Raw genomic sequence first — 20,680 nt, forward strand, 5'->3', positions numbered from 1 at the left:
TCATATGGTGATGAAATAAATATGTACAAAAAGGAAAAATACAAAAAGATATGCCCAAACTAGACTCAAAAACAAACAAACCAGACTCAAAAACAAACAAACCAGCAGCTCTCCAAGCTGGAACTCTGACTGACCATCACCTTAATTGGCAGCACCTGATGTGCTTATCAACCAGGCTCAGCACCTGGACAAGGTTGCTGCTGCCCCCTGGGGGATGGAGTGTAGAAGTATATTCTGGCTAGTGCATTTGTCTATATCCTAACAGTGACACACACATTCACAGTCCTGTTCTCAGAGGACACCAGGTTCTCAGCTCTGACCACAACCTCAGCAGACCCAGTACGGACAAACAACAAACCAACGGTCACCTCCTCCTCTGCGGTGTAGCTGGGGTTCCGTTACAGCACGAATACGTTCGCTAAGACCACCACAGACATGTTCGATCCTATTGTGATGGTGAACGACACTGCGTTCGGACGGTCGACCGTTCATTGAGGGATCTTGGACCAGGAGGTGTGTGTGGAGGCCAGCCCAGCTGACTGGGTTGAAGGCTTTGACCATGACCAGACACAGTTCCTTGCAAAAGTATTCACCCCTCTTGGCATTTTTCCTATTTTGTTGCATTACAACCTGTAATTTAAATATATTTTTATTTGGATTTCATGTAATGGACATACACAAAATAGTCTAAATTGGTGCAGTGAAATGAAAAATATAACTTGCTTCAAAAAAACAAACAACTGAAAAGTGGTGGGTGCATATGTGTTCACCCCCTTTGCTATGAAGCCCCTAAATAAGATCTGGTGCAACCAATTACCTTCAGAAGTCACATAATTAGTCCACCTGTGTGCAATATATGTGTCAGATGATCTGTCACATGACTTCAGTATATACAGTATATCATAAAAGTGAGTACACCCCTCACATTTTTGTAAATATTTGAGTATATATTTTAATGTCAAGAAATGACACTTTGCAACAATGTAAAGTAGTGAGTGTACAGAAATGACACTTTGCAACAATGTAAAGTAGTGAGTGTAAATTTGGTGGCCCCTCAAAATAACTCAACACGCAGCCATTAATATCTAAACCTCTGGCAACAAAAGTGAGTACACCCCTAAGTGAAAATGTCCAAATTGGGCCGAATTAGCCATTTTTCGCTCTCACACTCCCTCATACTGATTGGTCACTGGAAGTTCAACATGGCACCTCATGGCAAAGAACTCTCTGAGGATCTGAAAAAAAGAATTGTTGCTCTACATAAAGATGGCCTGGGCTATAAGAAGATTGCCAAGACCCTGAAACTGAGCTGCAGCACAGTGGCCAAGACCATACAGCGGTTTAACTGGACAGGTTCCACTCAGAACAGGCCTCGCCATGGTCGACCAAAGAAGTTGAGTGCACGTGCTCAGCGTCATATCCAGAGGTTGTCTTTGGGAAATAGACATATGTGTGCTGCCAGCATTGCTGCAGAGGTTGAAGGGGTGAGGGGTCAGCCTACGGGGTCAGACCATACGCCGTACACTGCATCAAATTGGTCTGCATGGCTGTCGTCCCAGAAGGAAGCCTCTTCTAAAGATGATGCACAAGAAAGCCTGCAAACAGTTTGCTGAAGACAAGCTGACTAAGGACATGGATTACTGGAACCATGTTTTGTGGTCTGATGAGACAAAAACGTATTTGATTCAGATAGTGTCAAGCGTGTTTGGCGGCAACCAGGTGAGGAGTACAAAGACAAGTGTGTCTTGCCTACAGTCAAGCATGGTGTTGGGAGTGTCATGGTCTGGGGCTGCATGAGTGCTGCCGGCACTGGGGAGCTACAGTTCATTGAGGGAACCATGAATGCCAACATGTACTGTGACATACTGAAGCAGAGCATGATCCCCTCCATTCGGAGACTGGGCCGCAGGGCAGTATTCCAACATGATAACGACCCCAAACACACCTCCAAGACGACCACTGCCTTGCTAAAGAAGCTGAGGGTAAAGGTGATGGACTGGCCAAGCATGTCTCCAGACCTAAACCCTATTGAGCATCTGTGGGGCATCCTCAAATGGAAGGTGGAGGAGTGCAAGGTCTCTAACATCCACCAGCTCTGTGATGTCGTCATGGAGGAGTGGAAGAGGACTCCAGTGGCAACCTGTGAAGCTCTGGTGAACTCCATGCCCAAGATGGTTAAGGCAGTGCTGGAAAATGATGGTGGCCACACAAAATATTGACACTTTGGGCCCAATTTGGACATTTTCACTTAGGGGTGTACTCACTTTTGTTGCCAGCGGTTTAGATATTAATGGCTGTGTGTTGAGTTATTTTGAGGGGACAGCAAATTTACACTGTTATACAAGCTGTACACTCACTGCTTTACATTGTAGCAAAGTGTAATTTCTTCAGTGTTGTCACATGAAAAGATATACTCATGTTTCCAAAAATGTGGTGGGTGTACTCACTTTTGTGATATACTGTATATTCACCTGTTCTGAAAGGCTCCAGAGTCTGCAACACCACTAAGCAAGCAGGACCACCAAGCAAGTAGCAGCGCAAAGACCAAGGAGCTCTCAAAACAGGTCAGGGACAACGTTGTGGAGAAGTACAGATCAGGGTTGGGTTAAAAAATATATACAAAACATCCCACGGAGCACCATTAAATCCATTATTAAAAAATGGAAAGAATATGGCACCATAACAAACCTGCCAAGAGAGAATCACCCACCAAAACTCACAGACCAGGCAAGGAGGGCATTAATCAGAGGCAACAAAGAGACCAAAGATAACCCCGAAGGAGCTGCAAAGCTCCACAGCGGAGATTAGAGTATCTGTCCATAGAACCACTTTAAGTCGTACACTCCACAGAGCTGGGCTTTACAGAGGAGTGACTAGAGAAAAAGCCATTGCTTAAAGAAAAAATAAGCAAATACGTTTGGTGTTCGCCAAAAGACATGTGGGAGACTCCCCAAACATATGGAAGAAGGTACTCTGGTCATTGGAGACTAAAATTGAGCTTTTAAGCCATCAAGGAAAACTATATGTCTGGCGCAAACCCAATACCTCTTATCACCCCGAGAACACCATCCCCGCAGTGAAGCATGGTGGTGGCAACATCATGCTGTGGGGATGTTTTTCATCGGCAGGGACTGGGAAACTGGTCAGAATTGAAGGAATGATGGATGGTGCTAAAGACAGGGAAATTCTTCAGGGAAACCTGTTTCAGTCTTCCAGAGATTTGAAACTGGGACGGAGGTTCACCTTCCAGGATGGCAATGACCCTAAGCATACTGCTAAAGCAGTATGCCAACACTCGAGTGGTTTAAGGGGAAACATTTAAATGTCTTGGAATGGCCTAGTGAAAGCCCAGACCTCAATCCAATTGAGAATCTGTGCTATAACTTAAAGATTACTGTACACCAGGGGAACCCATCCAACTTGAAGGAGCTGGAGCAGTTTTGCCTTGAAGAATGGGCAAAAATTCCAGTGGCTAGATGTGCCAAGCTTATAGAGACATACCCCAAGAGACTTGCAGCTGTAATTGCTGCAAAAGGTGGCTCTACAAAGTATTGACTTTGGGGGGTGAATAGTTATGCACGCTCAAGTTTTCAGTTTGTCTTGTCTTATTTCTTGTTTTCTTTTTCACAAGAAAAATGTTTCTGCTTCTTCAAAGTGATAGGCATGTTGTGTAAATCAAATGATACAAACCCCCCCAAAAACAATTTTAATACCAGGTTGTATGGCAACAAAATAGGAAAAATGCCAAGGGGGGTGAATACGTTCGCAAGCCACTGTAGCTCCCTGCTGTCGATAAGTTATGGTCAGGGTCCAGTCTTCCGTGGTCCTGTTGAATGCGGTGGTGTGTGCCACTAGCAACCGTCCAAAGCACCTTAGAACCCATGCAATTGGCCTGCTTGGTTACTTTAAAGTTGTGTTCTGACCATGATTGAACCACAGCACTCCACGGTCCAACAGGGGGCGAGGGAGGGAGGCGGAGAGCAGTGGCACAGCAGGGTCAGAGAAGGAGTAGACTGTGGCTGTGGGGATATACTGCCCATGGTGGAGGGGAGGGGATAGAGCAGGCGGAACTGGCGGCAGCTGTTCTGGCTGGCAGCTGATCTGACAGGGGGCTGGAGGGCTGGGGGGAGGAGGACATGGATAGGGTGTGGCTAAAGGAGAGGGACAAGGGGCGGGTGAAGGAGAGGGACAGAGGGAGGGTAAAGGAGAGGGACGGGTGAAGGAGAGGGACAGGGGGAGGATGAAGGAGAGGGACAGGGGGAGGGTGAAGGAGAGGGACAGGGGGAGGGTGAAGGAGAGGGACGGGTGAAGGAGAGGGACAGGGGGAGGATGAAGGAGAGGGACAGGTTTAAGGAGAGGGACAGGGGGAGGGTGAAGGAGAGGGACAGAGGGAGGGTGAAGGAGAGGGACAGAGGGAGGGTGAAGGAGAGGGATGGGTGAAGGAGAGGGACAGGGGGAGGATGAAGGAGAGGGACAGGTTGAAGGAGAGGGACAGGGGGAGGATGAAGGAGAGGGACAGGTTGAAGGAGAGGGACAGGGGGAGGATGAAGGAGAGGGACAGGGGGAGGGTGAAGGAGAGGGACAGGGAGAGGGTGAAGGAGAGGGACGGGTGAAGGAGAGGGACAGGGGGAGGGTGAAGGAGAGGGACAGGGGGAGGGTGAAGGAGAGGGACAGGGTGAAGGAGAGGGACAGGGGGAGGATGAAGGAGAGGGACAGGGTGAAGGAGAGGGACAGGGGGGGGATGAAGGAGAGGGACAGGGTGAAGGAGAGGGACAGGGGAGGATGAAGGAGAGGGACAGGGGGAGGGTGAAGGAGAGGGACGGGTGAAGGAGAGGGACAGGGTGAAGGAGAGGGACAGGGGGAGGATGAAGGAGAGGGTCGGGGGGAGGGTGAAGGAGAGGGTCAGGGGGAGGGTGAAGGAGAGGGACAGGGGGGATGAAGGAGAGGGACAGGGGGAGGGTGAAGGAGAGGGACAGGGGGAGGGTGAAGGAGAGGGACAGGGGGAGGGTGAAGGAGAGGGACAGGGGCAGGGTAAAGGAGAGGGACAGGGGAGGGTGAAGGAGAGGGACAGGGGGAGGATGAAGGAGAGGGACAGAGGGAGGGTGAAGGAGAGGGACAGGTTGAAGGAGAGGGACAGGGGGAGGATGAAGGAGAGGGACAGGTTGAAGGAGAGGGACAGGGGGAGGATGAAGGAGAGGGACAGGGGGAGGGTGAAGGAGAGGGACAGGGGGAGGGTGAAGGAGAGGGACGGGTGAAGGAGAGGGACAGGGGGAGGGTGAAGGAGAGGGACAGGGTGAAGGAGAGGGACGGGGGAGGATGAAGGAGAGGGACAGGGTGAATGAGAGGGACAGGGGGAGGATGAAGGAGAGGGACAGGGTGAAGGAGAGGGACAGGGGGAGGATGAAGGAGAGGGACAGGGGGAGGGTGAAGGAGCGGGACGGGTGAAGGAGAGGGACAGGGGGAGGATGAAGGAGGGGGACAGGGTGAAGGAGAGGGACAGGGGGAGGATGAAGGAGAGGGTCAGGGGGAGGGTGAAGGAGAGGGACAGGGGGGGATGAAGGAGAGGGACAGGGGGAGGGTGAAGGAGAGGGTCAGGGGGAGGGTGAAGGAGAGGGACAGGGGGAGGGTGAAGGAGAGGGACAGGGGGAGGGTGAAGGAGAGGGACAGGGGGAGGGTGAAGGAGAGGGACAGGGGGAGGATGAAGGAGAGGGACAGAGGGAGGGTGAAGGAGAGGGACAGAGGGAGGGTGAAGGAGAGGGACAGAGGGAGGGTGAAGGAGAGGGACAGGGGGAGGGTGAAGGAGAGGGACAGGGGGAGGGTGAAGGAGAGGGACAGGGGGAGGGTGAAGGAGAGGGACAGTGGGAGGGTGAAGGAGAGGGACAGGGGAAGGGTGAAGGAGAGGGACAGGGGGAGGGTGAAGGAGAGGGACAGGGGGAGGGTGAAGGAGAGGGACAGGGGGAGGGTGAAGGAGAGGGACAGGGGGAGGGTGAAGGAGAGGGACAGGGGGAGGGTGAAGGAGAGGGACAGGGGGAGGGTGAAGGAGAGGGACAGGGGGAGGGTGAAGGAGAGGGACAGGGGAAGGGTGAAGGAGAGGGACAGGGGGAGGGTGAAGGAGAGGGACAGAGGGAGGGTGAAGGAGAGGGACAGAGGGAGGGTGAAGGAGAGGGACAGGGGAGAGGTGAAGGAGAGGGACATGGCTTTGGTTGTGGTAGAGTTCAAGCCCAAGGGTGTGGGTTTGGTTTTGATAGTTATCATGGTCAGGATTGTCATTGTCATTGGAGGTGTGGTTGTGGTCGTGTTTGAAGCTGCGTTCTCCCTAGTACGTTTTGAGGTCAGTTCGGTTTCGGTAAGATTATAACCATAATAATGGTTTTCGATTTGTTTTGATTCTTCTTCAACATTAAATGTACTATGCATTATGTGGGTTGAATGCCGTAACAACACTGAATAAAACAATGAATAAAAGTCCCATAATGGTAGTGACTGCCCATTACTGCTTATCACTTATCAACCATCATTTATTCACATGACTTTAATAAAATATTTTGTTGTGTATATTACGTTTTATTTGATATCGTAATAATTGAATTCTAAGTCATCATCTCATCTCTATAGAGCTGCTTCCTATGCTGTCTGACAAAATCACTATTTTATTAGTTCTTCAAAGTAAGTAAGGCATACTTTTATGACTGCTGAATACCAACTATCAATCACTTAGATCATGTATTTTCAGGTAGAGATACCTCGCGAAGCAACTGCTCTCTATCCCTCTTGATCGTGGGTCTTCTGTCTCTTCCCCACACCAGGCAGGAAGAGATGAAACGAGGGGTTTCACTCTCACCAACATCTGTCCAAAATAAGCCCAATGCGTTTCTATGGACTTATTTAGGACCTAAGTTTGGTGCTTACCTTCCCGCCTTTGGGACAACGACTCCCATTGAGAGGGTGGAGACATGAGCATCTTGTCATTATATACAGATCTCTGCCCATACAGACCGGACAAGTAGGCACGGAATAGATTATGGTCATTGTAGTTAATTATCACGTTTTCTGCTCTATACTACACAGAGTATACGAAACATTAAGAACACCTGCTCTTTCCATGACATAGACTGACCAGGTGAATCCAGGTGAAAGCTATGATCCCTTAATGATGTCACTTGATAAATCCACTTCAATCAGGGTAGATGACGGAGAGGAGACAGGTTAAAGAAGCATTTTTAAGACACAATCGAGACATGGATTGTGTATAGGTCTGTCACTGTGACCGTATTACAGCCACACCGGTGATAAAATTCCACATGACCGTTTAGTCACAGTAATTAGGCTTCTCTAAGCTCTGATGGTCATTAGTAGCCTACCAAACTTGCAAAACTGCTTGTTACTCAGCAGTCTATTGTCCCTCTAATCACTCTGACATCAATGCAAATGTTATCAAAAATCTAATCAAACACTTCATGAGAGCCCATGATGCGCAACATTTCTATAGGCTATGCACTTGTGTGAGAAAACAGTGATGGCCTCTATTAAAAAGAGGAGGATCCCATCAGCTTTCTATAGGCTATGCCTACTATATTTATGTATCATCTTTCCTAATATTAAGCACATTGCTTATCTTTAGAACAGGAGTATAGCCTACCTGGCTGGCATGAAAATTAACCAGTGGAAAAGCGTCCTCCATTCTCTATTTAAGTGCATAGACGACATGTATCCCCCCCCTGCACCTGTTTCGAGACAGGTGCATGATAATGGTCCATTCTCTATTTAAGTGCATAGACGACATGTATCCCCCCCCCCCCCCGTTTCGAGACAGGTGCATGATAATGGTCCATTCTCTATTTAAGTGCATAGACGACATGTATCCCCCCCCCCCCCTGTTTCGAGACAGGTGCATGATAATGGTCCATTCTCTATTTAAGTGCATAGACGACATGTATCCCCCCCCTGCACCTGTTTCGAGACAGGTGCATGATAATGGTCCATTCTCTATTTAAGTGCATAGACGACATGTATCCCCCCCTCCCCTGTTTCGAGACAGGTGCATGATAATGGTCCATTCTCTATTTAAGTGCATAGACGACATGTATTTCCCCCCTGCACCTGTTTCGAGACAGGTGCATGATAATGGTCCATTCTCTATTTAAGTGCATAGACGACATGTATTTCCCCCCTGCACCTGTTTCGAGACAGGTGCATGATAATGGTCCATTCTCTATTTAAGTGCATAGACGACATGTATTTCCCCCCTGCACCTGTTTCGAGACAGGTGCATGATAATGGTCCATTCTAAATCAAAACAAATGTCACACATATATTATTTAGTATATGTAAAGACAAGATTAAATCAAGAATAGTCTGATGGGTGACAATATTAGCTTATCACTTGTGAATGTTGCCCAGAGTAAGAAATAATGCACACATTTTTTTGCAACTTTTTCAAATAATAGTCTCACACCTCATGTAGCCTAGCCCATAGGTCTATATGTTTTAATAAGGTTAGTATCACACCTCATGTAGCCTAGCCCATAGTCATATATGTTTTAATAAGGTTAGTATCACACCTCATGTAGCCTAGCCCATAGTCCTGTATGTTTTAATAAGGTTAGTATCACACCTCATGTAGCCTAGCACATAGTCCTATATGTTTTAATAAGGTTAGTATCACACCTCATGTAGCCTAGCCCGTAGTCCTGTATGTTTTAATAAGGTTAGTATCACACCTCATGTAGCCTAGCCCATAGTCCTGTATGTTTTAATAAGGTTAGTATCACACCTCATGTAGCCTAGCCCATAGTCCTATATGTTTTAATAAGGTTAGTATCACACCTCATGTAGCCTAGCCCATAGTCCTATATGTTTTAATAAGGTTAGTATCACACCTCATGTAGCCTAGCCCATAGTCCTATATGTTTTAATAAGGTTAGTATCACACCTCATGTAGCCTAGCCCATAGTCCTATATGTTTTAATAAGGTTAGTATCACACCTCATGTAGCCTAGCCCATAATCCTATATGTTTTAATAAGGTTAGTATCACACCTCATGTAGCCTAGCCCATAGTCCTATATGTTTTAATAAGGTTAGTATCACACCTCATGTAGCCTAGCCCATAGTCCTATATGTTTTAATAAGGTTAGTATCACACCTCATGTAGCCTAGCACATAGTCCTGTATGTTTTAATAAGGTTAGTATCACACCTCATGTAGCCTAGCCCATAGTCCTATATGTTTTAATAAGGTTAGTATCACACCTCATGTAGCCTAGCCCATAGTCCTGTATGTTTTAATAAGGTTAGTATCACACCTCATGTAGCCTAGCCCATAGTCCTATATGTTTTAATAAGGTTAGTATCACACCTCATGTAGCCTAGCACATAGTCCTATATGTTTTAATAAGGTTAGTATCACACCTCATGTAGCCTAGCCCATAGTCCTATATGTTTTAATAAGGTTAGTATCACACCTCATGTAGCCTAGCCCATAGTCCTATATGTTTTAATAAGGTTAGTATCACACCTCATGTAGCCTAGCCCATAGTCCTATATGTTTTAATAAGGTTAGTATCACACCTCATGTAGCCTAGCCCATAGTCCTATATGTTTTAATAAGGTTAGTATCACACCTCATGTAGCCTAGCCCATAGTCCTGTATGTTTTAATAAGGTTAGTATCACACCTCATGTAGCCTAGCCCATAGTCCTATATGTTTTAATAAGGTTAGTATCACACCTCATGTAGCCTAGCCCATAGTCCTATATGTTTTAATAAGGTTAGTATCACACCTCATGTAGCCTAGCCCATAGTCCTGTATGTTTTAATAAGGTTAGTATCACACCTCATGTAGCCTAGCCCATAGTCCTGTATGTTTTAATAAGGTTAGTATCACACCTCATGTAGGCTAGCCCATAGTCCTATATGTTTTAATAAGGTTAGTATCACACCTCATGTAGCCTAGCCCATAGTCCTATATGTTTTAATAAGGTTAGTATCACACCTCATGTAGCCTAGCCCATAGTCCTATATGTTTTAATAAGGTTAGTATCACACCTCATGTAGCCTAGCCCATAGTCCTGTATGTTTTAATAAGGTTAGTATCACACCTCATGTAGCCTAGCCCATAGTCCTATATGTTTTAATAAGGTTAGTATCACACCTCATGTAGCCTAGCCCGTAGGTCTATATGTTTTAATAAGGTTAGTATCACACCTCATGTAGCCTAGCCCATAGTCCTATATGTTTTAATAAGGTTAGTATCACACCTCATGTAGCCTAGCCCATAGTCCTATATGTTTTAATAAGGTTAGTATCACACCTCATGTAGCCTAGCCCATAGTCCTGTATGTTTTAATAAGGTTAGTATCACACCTCATGTAGCCTAGCCCATAGTCCTATATGTTTTAATAAGGTTAGTATCACACCTCATGTAGCCTAGCCCGTAGTCCTGTATGTTTTAATAAGGTTAGTATCACACCTCATGTAGCCTAGCCCATAGTCCTATATGTTTTAATAAGGTTAGTATCACACCTCATGTAGCCTAGCCCATAGTCCTATATGTTTTAATAAGGTTAGTATCACACCTCATGTAGCCTAGCCCGTAGGTCTATATGTTTTAATAAGGTTAGTATCACACCTCATGTAGCCTAGCCCATAGTCCTATATGTTTTAATAAGGTTAGTATCACACCTCATGTAGCCTAGCCCGTAGGTCTATATGTTTTAATAAGGTTAGTATCACACCTCATGTAGTCTAGCCCATAGTCCTATATGTTTTAATAAGGTTAGTATCACACCTCATGTAGCCTAGCCCATAGTCCTATATGTTTTAATAAGGTTAGTATCACACCTCATGTAGCCTAGCCCGTAGTCCTGTATGTTTTAATAAGGTTAGTATCACACCTCATGTAGTCTAGCCCATAATCCTATATGTTTTAATAAGGTTAGTATCACACCTCATGTAGCCTAGCCCGTAGGTCTATATGTTTTAATAAGGTTAGTATCACACCTCATGTAGCCTAGCCCATAGTCCTATATGTTTTAATAAGGTTAGTATCACACCTCATGTAGCCTAGCCCATAGTCCTATATGTTTTAATAAGGTTAGTATCACACCTCATGTAGCCTAGCCCATAGTCCTGTATGTTTTAATAAGGTTAGTATCACACCTCATGTAGCCTAGCCCATAGTCCTATATGTTTTAATAAGGTTAGTATCACACCTCATGTAGCCTAGCCCATAGTCCTATATGTTTTAATAAGGTTAGTATCACACCTCATGTAGCCTAGCCCATAGTCCTGTATGTTTTAATAAGGTTAGTATCACACCTCATGTAGCCTAGCCCATAGTCCTATATGTTTTAATAAGGTTAGTATCACACCTCATGTAGCCTAGCCCATAGTCCTATATGTTTTAATAAGGTTAGTATCACACCTCATGTAGCCTAGCCCATAGTCCTGTATGTTTTAATAAGGTTAGTATCACACCTCATGTAGCCTAGCCCATAGTCCTGTATGTTTTAATAAGGTTAGTATCACACCTCATGTAGGCTAGCCCATAGTCCTATATGTTTTAATAAGGTTAGTATCACACCTCATGTAGCCTAGCCCATAGTCCTATATGTTTTAATAAGGTTAGTATCACACCTCATGTAGCCTAGCCCATAGTCCTATATGTTTTAATAAGGTTAGTATCACACCTCATGTAGCCTAGCCCATAGTCCTGTATGTTTTAATAAGGTTAGTATCACACCTCATGTAGCCTAGCCCATAGTCCTATATGTTTTAATAAGGTTAGTATCACACCTCATGTAGCCTAGCCCGTAGGTCTATATGTTTTAATAAGGTTAGTATCACACCTCATGTAGCCTAGCCCATAGTCCTATATGTTTTAATAAGGTTAGTATCACACCTCATGTAGCCTAGCCCATAGTCCTATATGTTTTAATAAGGTTAGTATCACACCTCATGTAGCCTAGCCCATAGTCCTGTATGTTTTAATAAGGTTAGTATCACACCTCATGTAGCCTAGCCCATAGTCCTATATGTTTTAATAAGGTTAGTATCACACCTCATGTAGCCTAGCCCGTAGGTCTATATGTTTTAATAAGGTTAGTATCACACCTCATGTAGTCTAGCCCATAGTCCTATATGTTTTAATAAGGTTAGTATCACACCTCATGTAGCCTAGCCCATAGTCCTATATGTTTTAATAAGGTTAGTATCACACCTCATGTAGCCTAGCCCGTAGTCCTGTATGTTTTAATAAGGTTAGTATCACACCTCATGTAGTCTAGCCCATAATCCTATATGTTTTAATAAGGTTAGTATCACACCTCATGTAGCCTAGCCCGTAGGTCTATATGTTTTAATAAGGTTAGTATCACACCTCATGTAGCCTAGCCCATAGTCCTATATGTTTTAATAAGGTTAGTATCACACCTCATGTAGCCTAGCCCATAGTCCTATATGTTTTAATAAGGTTAGTATCACACCTCATGTAGCCTAGCCCATAGTCCTGTATGTTTTAATAAGGTTAGTATCACACCTCATGTAGCCTAGCCCATAGTCCTATATGTTTTAATAAGGTTAGTATCACACCTCATGTAGCCTAGCCCATAGTCCTATATGTTTTAATAAGGTTAGTATCACACCTCATGTAGCCTAGCCCGTAGGTCTATATGTTTTAATAAGGTTAGTATCACACCTCATGTAGTCTAGCCCATAGTCCTATATGTTTTAATAAGGTTAGTATCACACCTCATGTAGCCTAGCCCATAGTCCTATATGTTTTAATAAGGTTAGTATCACACCTCATGTAGCCTAGCCCGTAGTCCTGTATGTTTTAATAAGGTTAGTATCACACCTCATGTAGTCTAGCCCATAATCCTATATGTTTTAATAAGGTTAGTATCACACCTCATGTAGCCTAGCCCGTAGGTCTATATGTTTTAATAAGGTTAGTATCACACCTCATGTAGCCTAGCCCATAGTCCTATATGTTTTAATAAGGTTAGTATCACACCTCATGTAGCCTAGCCCATAGTCCTATATGTTTTAATAAGGTTAGTATCACACCTCATGTAGCCTAGCCCATAGTCCTGTATGTTTTAATAAGGTTAGTATCACACCTCATGTAGCCTAGCCCATAGTCCTATATGTTTTAATAAGGTTAGTATCACACCTCATGTAGCCTAGCCTAGTCTATATGTTTTTTGTGTTTTTTTGTGTTGAATTTTACCCCCTTTTTCTCCCCAATTTCGTGGTATCCAATTGTTTTTTTAGTAGCTACTATCTTGTCTCATCGCTACAACTCCCGTACATAAGCAGAGTCTGAGTTTCAAGTTTGGGGAAGAACATTTTCACCATATAAAATACACCTTTATAATAAAAGCATAACAATAGCATTTGCGGTCACTTTTGAGTCCGGCTCCTATGTACACCACTTTTTGACATTTTCCATTTGTTGTTGAGGCATTGATCTCATACGGCCCTGGGTTTAACAGTGTCCAATCAAAAAGACGTCGCCCTGGACGATGAAGGTCAAAAATCACACAGTGTCATGGCCCCTCCCACTGAACTGAACGTCCATGGACGATAGGTTCTCTCCTCCCAGGCCTTGTATCCCTGAGAACCACACAACAGTCCAATCACCACATCAATCAATCAGTCAATTATGAGGTTATTAATACTGTAGATAATTACCATTTTACACTGTTACTTCTATAAAACCAGGTAAATGGTGGCTGGATATAAAGTTTAACTAATCTGTTGGCTGAGTGGAAGGAGCTGCTAGGTACCCAGAAACCTCCAGGAGGAAAGCCCAGCATGTGTCAGTCAGCACGGCCAGGCTGATGTTACAGATGTAAGGCCCCAGAGTTCTGTACACAGCCAAGAGGTCCTTCCCATCTCCACACGGCAGACACACAGAGGCACAACACCTGCAGACAGATACAGTACACGTACAGCAGGTATGAGAGATGTTTGAATTAACATACCCAGCAGTCTACTCAATTATTTTGTACAGTATGTAAAAATAGGAGAATATGCATCTACAGATGTAGGATCTTAATTTGATCACTCTTTTGTTGCTGAGAATGCAGAAAATGCAGATGAGCTTCGTGTTTTACATAAATTCACTGAAAACGTGCACTATCAGACAGTTATATTAACAGTATTGTACTTTTCATGTAACCTACTTTTGTCCAGCTAATACTCTTACCACCGACCAAGCAACATTATGGACTAAACATTCAAATGTTGTTGCTGCAGGATTATTTTGAAATGCCAATACAGGTCAAATTAAGATCCAACACCTGTAAACTCCTGGGTATATTTAAGTTTCATGTTAAATTGACATAACGTAATACAAATCTTACTCATTAGAGCAGGGGTTCCCAAACTCTTTCACTCAGGCCACACTTCCGGCATTTGGGAACATCTCACGCCCCGTCTATTTCTATGGGCACAAGCACTGTTCATGACAAACTGTTCACACACCTCTTGTAGGTGGAGAGAACATTTTACAGGTTTAAAGCTTATTTCATGCAATTCTACACGTTTTGTCATGGGGAGCAGAGAACATTTTTCTGTGTTAAAGAATTTTCTTGCAATTCGAATACATTTTGCCATGTCTAATGTGTATTCATGTGATATTTGAGTGACTCAAACATTATAACAGAATCAATGGGCTCAAAAACCTGGCTAAAAAACGTGAGCTGACATGGGCTTGTTGATCTGGACATTCCTGACAAGTTATAAATAGCTCTCTTAGGTCTGCAATGACTGATCTGACAAGAGGAATCCTGATGATGCAATATCCAATTTACAAATTGCACCTTGTGCATTCTACTACTTTCAAGATACAACTTTCAAGATTAAGTTGAAAGCCGGGACCCCTCGGGCCCCCTGCTTACCGCTCAGTTTGGAAATCACTGCACTAGAGCTGTCACAATGAAAACCACTTTAAAAGATGCTATCTTACCACCCTGTAGAGTTGTGTTTGTCTGACTCCTCATCAGTAAAGCTGTCTGGACACTCCCTGGTCACTAGCCCCTCCATCCCATAATGACCACGGACCCACGTCTCCCCCGACAACACTGCCACATCATACCTACAACGTACAAGAAAAAAGCCTCTCTCCCCTTCTCTCTCTCTCTCACACTTTCTCCTGAGTGGCACAGCAGTTTATTAAAGCACTGCATCTCAGTGCTTGAGGTGTCACTACAGGCACCCTGGTTTGAATCCAGGCTGTATCTCAACTGGCTGTGATTGGGATTCCAGCAGTGCACAATTGGCCCAGAGTTGTCTGGGTTTGTAAATGAGAATTTGTTTTTAACTGGCTTGCCTAGTTAAATAAAGGTTAAATAAATAAAATTCTCTCTCTCCCGTTGGCTGTGGTTTTGGAGTGTGTAGTGTCAGATTCTGACTCAGCTGTGTGTGAGTGTCTTTGCATTCCCTTCATACAGAACTGAAGGCTGCTTAATGAAAAGGTAACTCAAACACACCTTACTCACAGTCTCCTATCCTGTCCCACCACTCAGCATTGGTGGGGGCTGTTTATATGTACAGTATCTATGAATATCAAGTGGCAACCCACTACTGTGACTGCGAAGTCACTACTGTGACTGTGAAGTCAAATCCTCTTAGTATTCGTTATATTTATATCAAACAGTATACAGTTTGGGTTAAGGTAAGAGGGTTTTGAATAAAAACAACATAAAAAATAAAGTTTAATTTTCTGTGGTGATTTAAAAAGAAGGGTCGACTCCCGGCAATCCAGACAGTCCTGTAAGCAGGTAACCGGGACGACGCCTCGACCAGCCGGGGCTTTTGACAGACCACTGGTAGAACTGCTGTTGATGTTACACCTACAAGTCACTGTGACGCTGTAGAATAAACCACATAACATTTTGTGTTTGATAAAATTAAGCAGTTGCATAACCTAGTCAATTATACTAACATGTTTTACATAAACTAATGTAATTTAAAACAACCAAGGCCTGTAACGACTGGTCACTCATTGGTTGACAGTTTAGTTTAGAAAAACACAGTTAATAATAAATGATCTATTTGAATGAATTAAGCTACTTTTCCCCCGTGTAGTAACCTGTAATTTATATTAATTATAGCCTCTATATACAAGGGGTTCCCAACCCTGGTCCTCAAGTACCAACAACAGTACACATTCCTATTGTAACCGTGGACAAGCACACCAGAATCAACTAATCATAAAGCCCTCAGAGTTGAATGAGGCGTTTATCCAGGGCTATAAGGAGAATGTGGGGGGCGGCAGTTAGGCTAGGGGTTAGAGGCAGGTAGGCTAGTGGTTAGAAGCAGGTAGGCTGGTGGTTAGAGGCAGGTAGGCTAGTGGTTAGAGGCAGGTAGGCTAGTGGTTAGAGTCAGGTAGGCTAGTGGTTAGAGGCAGGTAGGCTAGTGGTTAGAGGCGGGTAGGCTAGTGGTTAGAGGCAGGTAGGCTAGTGGTTAGAGGCGGGTAGGCTAGTGGTTAGAGGCGGGTAGGCTAGTGGTTAGAGGCGGGTAGGCTAGTGGTTAGAGGCAGGTAGGCTAGTGGTTAGAGGCAGGTAGGCTAGTGGTTAGAGGCAGGTAGGCTAGTGGTTAGAGGCAGGTAGGCTAGTGGTTAGAGGCAGGTAGGCTGGTGGTTAGAGGCAGGTAGGCTAGTGGTTAGAGGCAGGTAGGCTGGTGGTTAGAGGCAGGTAGGCTAGTGGTTAGAGGCAGGTAGGCTAGTGGTTAGAGGCAGGTAGGCTAGTGGTTAGAGGCAGGTAGGCTAGTGGTTAGAGGCAGGTAGACTGGTGGTTAGAGGCGGGTAGGCTAGTGGTTAGAGGCGGGTAGGCTAGTGGTTAGAGGCGGGTAGGCTAGTGGTTAGAGGCGGGTAGGCTAGTGGTTAGAGGCAGGTAGGCTAGTGGTTAGAGGCAGGTAGGCTAGTGGTTAGAGGCAGGTAGGCTAGTGGTTAGAGGCAGGTAGGCTAGTGGTTAGAGGCAGGTAGGCTAGTGGTTAGAGGCAGGTAGGCTAGTGGTTAGAGGCAGGTAGACTGGTGGTTAGAGGCAGGTAGACTGGTGGTTAGATGCAGGTAGACTGGTGGTTAGAGGCAGGTAGGCTGGTGGTTAGAGGCAGGTAGACTGGTGGTTAGAGGCAGGTAGGCTAGTGGTTAGAGGCAGGTAGGCTGGTGGCTAGAAGCGGGTAGGCTGGTGGTTAGAGGCAGGTAGGCTGGTGGTTAGATGCAGGTAGGCTGGTGGTTAGATGCAGGTAGGCTAGTGGTTAGAAGCAGGTAGGCTGGTGGTTAGATGCAGGTAGGCTAGTGGTTAGAGGCAGGTAGGCTAGTGGTTAGAGGCAGGTAGGCTAGTGGTTAGAGGCAGGTAGGCTAGGGGTTAGAGGCAGGTAGGCTAGGGGTTAGAGGCAGGTAGGCTAGGGGTTAGAGGCAGGTAGGCTAGGGGTTAGAGGCAGGTAGGCCAGGGGTTAGAGGCAGGTAGGCTAGGGGTTAGAGGCAGGTAGGCTAGTGGTTAGAGGCAGGTAGGCTAGTGGTTAGAGTATTGGACTAGTAACTGAAAGGCTGTAAAATCAAATCCCTGAGCTGACAATGTAAAAATCTGTCGTTCTGCCCTGAACAGGCAGTTATCCCACTGTTCCTAGGCAGTCATAGAAATTAAGAATTTGTTCTTAACTGACTTACCTAGTTAAATAATGGTAAAAATGTGAACTGTTGGGGGTTCGAGTTGGGAAACAGTGGCGTATACAACAGTTCAGTTGGGCTTTTTTTTTTTTTTTGTCTTAATAAACTTCTACCTTTTCCTGAAATGGTTTCGATAGCTCCGTTAACAAAAACGGAATGGAATAATGCAAACGATAACCGTTTGATTTGATTTGTGTGTTTGTGTGTGTGCACAAGAAGTGCATTTTCCATTTCTCTGCTTTCATGGGGTTAATAAGTCAGGCGGCCGGAATGCAGTTAAAGAACTACAGATGTCTAGAGATGAAGGATTGCAGAGGCTGTGTAGATCAAGTGAAAGGTTGGAGGGTTTTCAAACTAACAACCGATGAAGACCGGTAGCAGGTTCAACCAAGCCATGCGTGAGAAACAGAATACACACACACTGGCGTGAGAAACAAACATGAACAACTGAAACTAAACCATTTCGAGAGGAAGAGAGAAAGCATCGCGTTGTAAAATTAAACAATTATCTTCAACCGGGAGCAGAGCAGATTGCATAGCACGCACTAATTATACACATTAATTAACCATGAATACATATACTCACACGCCCTGTATCGAATGTTTGAACAAAATGTATAATAAACTAAATTGTCCTTCGATGTGAACAATCGTTCCAAAACCCTCTTGAAAATAATGAAATGCGAAGACTTGTTTTGTAGCTTAAATAAAAGTTCAGATTTCTAAATTAGTAGACAACCAGCATATACATCTAAAAAGACACCATGAATGACACGAGAGCCATGTTTCACCCGCAGAATGTAGTCCTCTGTTGCTCAGTTGGTAGATGGTTTGCAACGCCAGGAAGGTGGGTTCAATTCCCGGGATTACCCATACGTGAAATGTATGTACGGAAGACCGTAAATGCTTTGGATAAATGGCATATATTATTTGTATTATAATTAATCCAGTGTGCATCAGGGCCTTGGTTAGTTTTGCAACAACAAAAAATCTCTCCAATAAATGTTATTTAAAATGCGACCATTATGTTAATTAACATTAGCCTATCAAAAACAAAACTCCCATCACAACAATAGTTTGTTTCCAGTTGGTCTGTATATTAATATTATATTATTAATTAATTAGCTTACGTTATTTAGTGAGATTGTAAAATAAATATGTTGCTGTTCATTTGGACATACTTTATTCATTCTGACGTGTGCTCCAGAGAGCTCGCATTGAGTTCTCTCTCTTGTCTGAGGGTCATGACTACAGTGAACCTCTTAAACCATTCCTGATTATGCAGCCTTGTTGCACCCCACGGGCCATTTCATTTCTGCACGTGTTTGTCCAAATTTACATGGCATCCAACACAGCTGAGCTCTCTTCATTCTATTCTATATCCAAGCGATTTTTTTTTTTTAAAGAAGGGAAAATATTCTGGTGGTCATGTCCAGTCCTGTGGTTTCTATGCTAATGAAACACTATTTTGTTGTCTTTAGGTCTCTCTTTATGTAGTGCTGTGTTGTCTCTTGTCGTGATGTGTATTTTGACCTATATTCTTATCTCATTCATTTTTTATTTTTAATCCCAACCCCGGACCCCGCAGGAAGCCTTTTGCCTTTTGGTAGGCCGTCATTGTAAATAAGAATTTGTTCTTAACTTACTTGCCTAGTTGAAATAAAGGTTAAATAAAACATTTCAGTAAAAGGCTCTTCGCCCGTATGTGTCAATAGCGTCACATAGGCTGATACAGTGGTTAGAAACCCTCGTACACACACCAATCATATATATATATTTTTTACCGTCAATGCAATCCCTAGTTAAAGCTTGCCGGGGCCAGTAAACAAAGAGGGGAGGGTCGCCATGTGCGGCACGGCTGTTGGAGAAAGGAAATGTGAGCTGGGAGGAGAAAGCGGCCGCCAGGGGGTAGCAGAGTGCTGTTTACAACTGATAGGGGTCTGTGCGGTAGTCTACAACAACCGTACAAAATACACCTAAAGACAGCACTCTACAACATTCCGTCTGTACGATCGAAAATGGCAAGTACATTTCTTAATAATAATCCGAATTAATTTGTTAACAGAGTCTGAGTCTGAGTAGACCTTCTAGGTTATAAGATGATGTCCCGTAAATTCATCGAACGGAAGACCTTCTATGAACGAAGAAAATGCATCTACATACAGGTCATCGTTAGCCCTCCTAGGAAACATTCTTTTAAGGTGGAAATATGGAAATAAAACAGCATAGGTCGTATCTAATATTGGGTTCATCTTTTTTTTCACTGACCTGTTTTAACGATTTTTTGGATGGTATTAGGCTTGTTACATTACATTTCTATCCTTCTTGTTTTAATACCTGCATGCTGGATGATTGGGTTTCTATCACCAAAAACGTCATATATCCTTTAAATATAACCTGGGTGGTTCGAGCCCTGAATGCTGATTGACTGACAGCCGTGGTATATCAGACCATATACCATGGCTATGACAAAACATTTATTTTTACTGTTCTAATTACGTTGGTAACCAGTTTATAATAGCAATAAGGCACCTCAGGTTTGTGGTACTCCACGTTAAGAACAGCCCTTTGACCGTGGTATATTGGCCGTTTACCACAACCTCTCTGGCCTTATTGCTTAAATATAAAACCCTCTGAATATTGGTTAGGGCGTTGGGCCAGTAACCGAAAGGTTGCTAGATTGAATCCCTGAGCTGACAAGGTAAAAATCTGTCATTCTGCCCCTGAACAAGGCATTTAACCCACTGTTCCTAGGCTGTCATTGTCAATCAGAATTTGTTCTTAACTGACTTGCCTAGTTAAATAATCCCACCACAGGAACACTCCTCCATAAGAAGTTAAAAAGATGTAAAATAACACAAAACTAGATGCATATACAATGTTTCAAAAGTACTAGTAAATTACTTGTTCAGCAAATTAATGAGGAAGTTTGTCATTCCTCTTCAAATGCTCACATAGGCCAACTCAGCTATGATAATGCACATACAAAGACAGACAACAGAATC

At 44.1% G+C, this 20,680-nt stretch overlaps 1 long non-coding RNA gene across 2 annotated transcripts; it reads right to left on the reverse strand.

Annotated features, from left to right (window-relative positions):
- Positions 1-13,200: 13,200 nt before the first annotated feature.
- Positions 13,201-18,564, reverse strand: LOC110490823. Of its 2 annotated transcripts, none has more exons than XR_002468753.2 (4): positions 18,467-18,564; positions 14,368-14,447; positions 13,789-13,929; positions 13,201-13,615 (listed from the first exon to the last, which is right to left on the reverse strand). It is a non-coding gene; the product is annotated as an uncharacterized LOC110490823 (long non-coding RNA). The 2 variants fall into 2 exon arrangements; XR_005036302.1 differs by lacking the exon at positions 18,467-18,564 and adding an exon at positions 14,973-15,206.
- Positions 18,565-20,680: the final 2,116 nt, after the last annotated feature.

The sequence above is a fragment of the Oncorhynchus mykiss genome, chromosome 15 (genome assembly GCF_013265735.2).
Source record: "Oncorhynchus mykiss isolate Arlee chromosome 15, USDA_OmykA_1.1, whole genome shotgun sequence".
Lineage (NCBI taxonomy): Eukaryota > Metazoa > Chordata > Actinopteri > Salmoniformes > Salmonidae > Oncorhynchus > Oncorhynchus mykiss.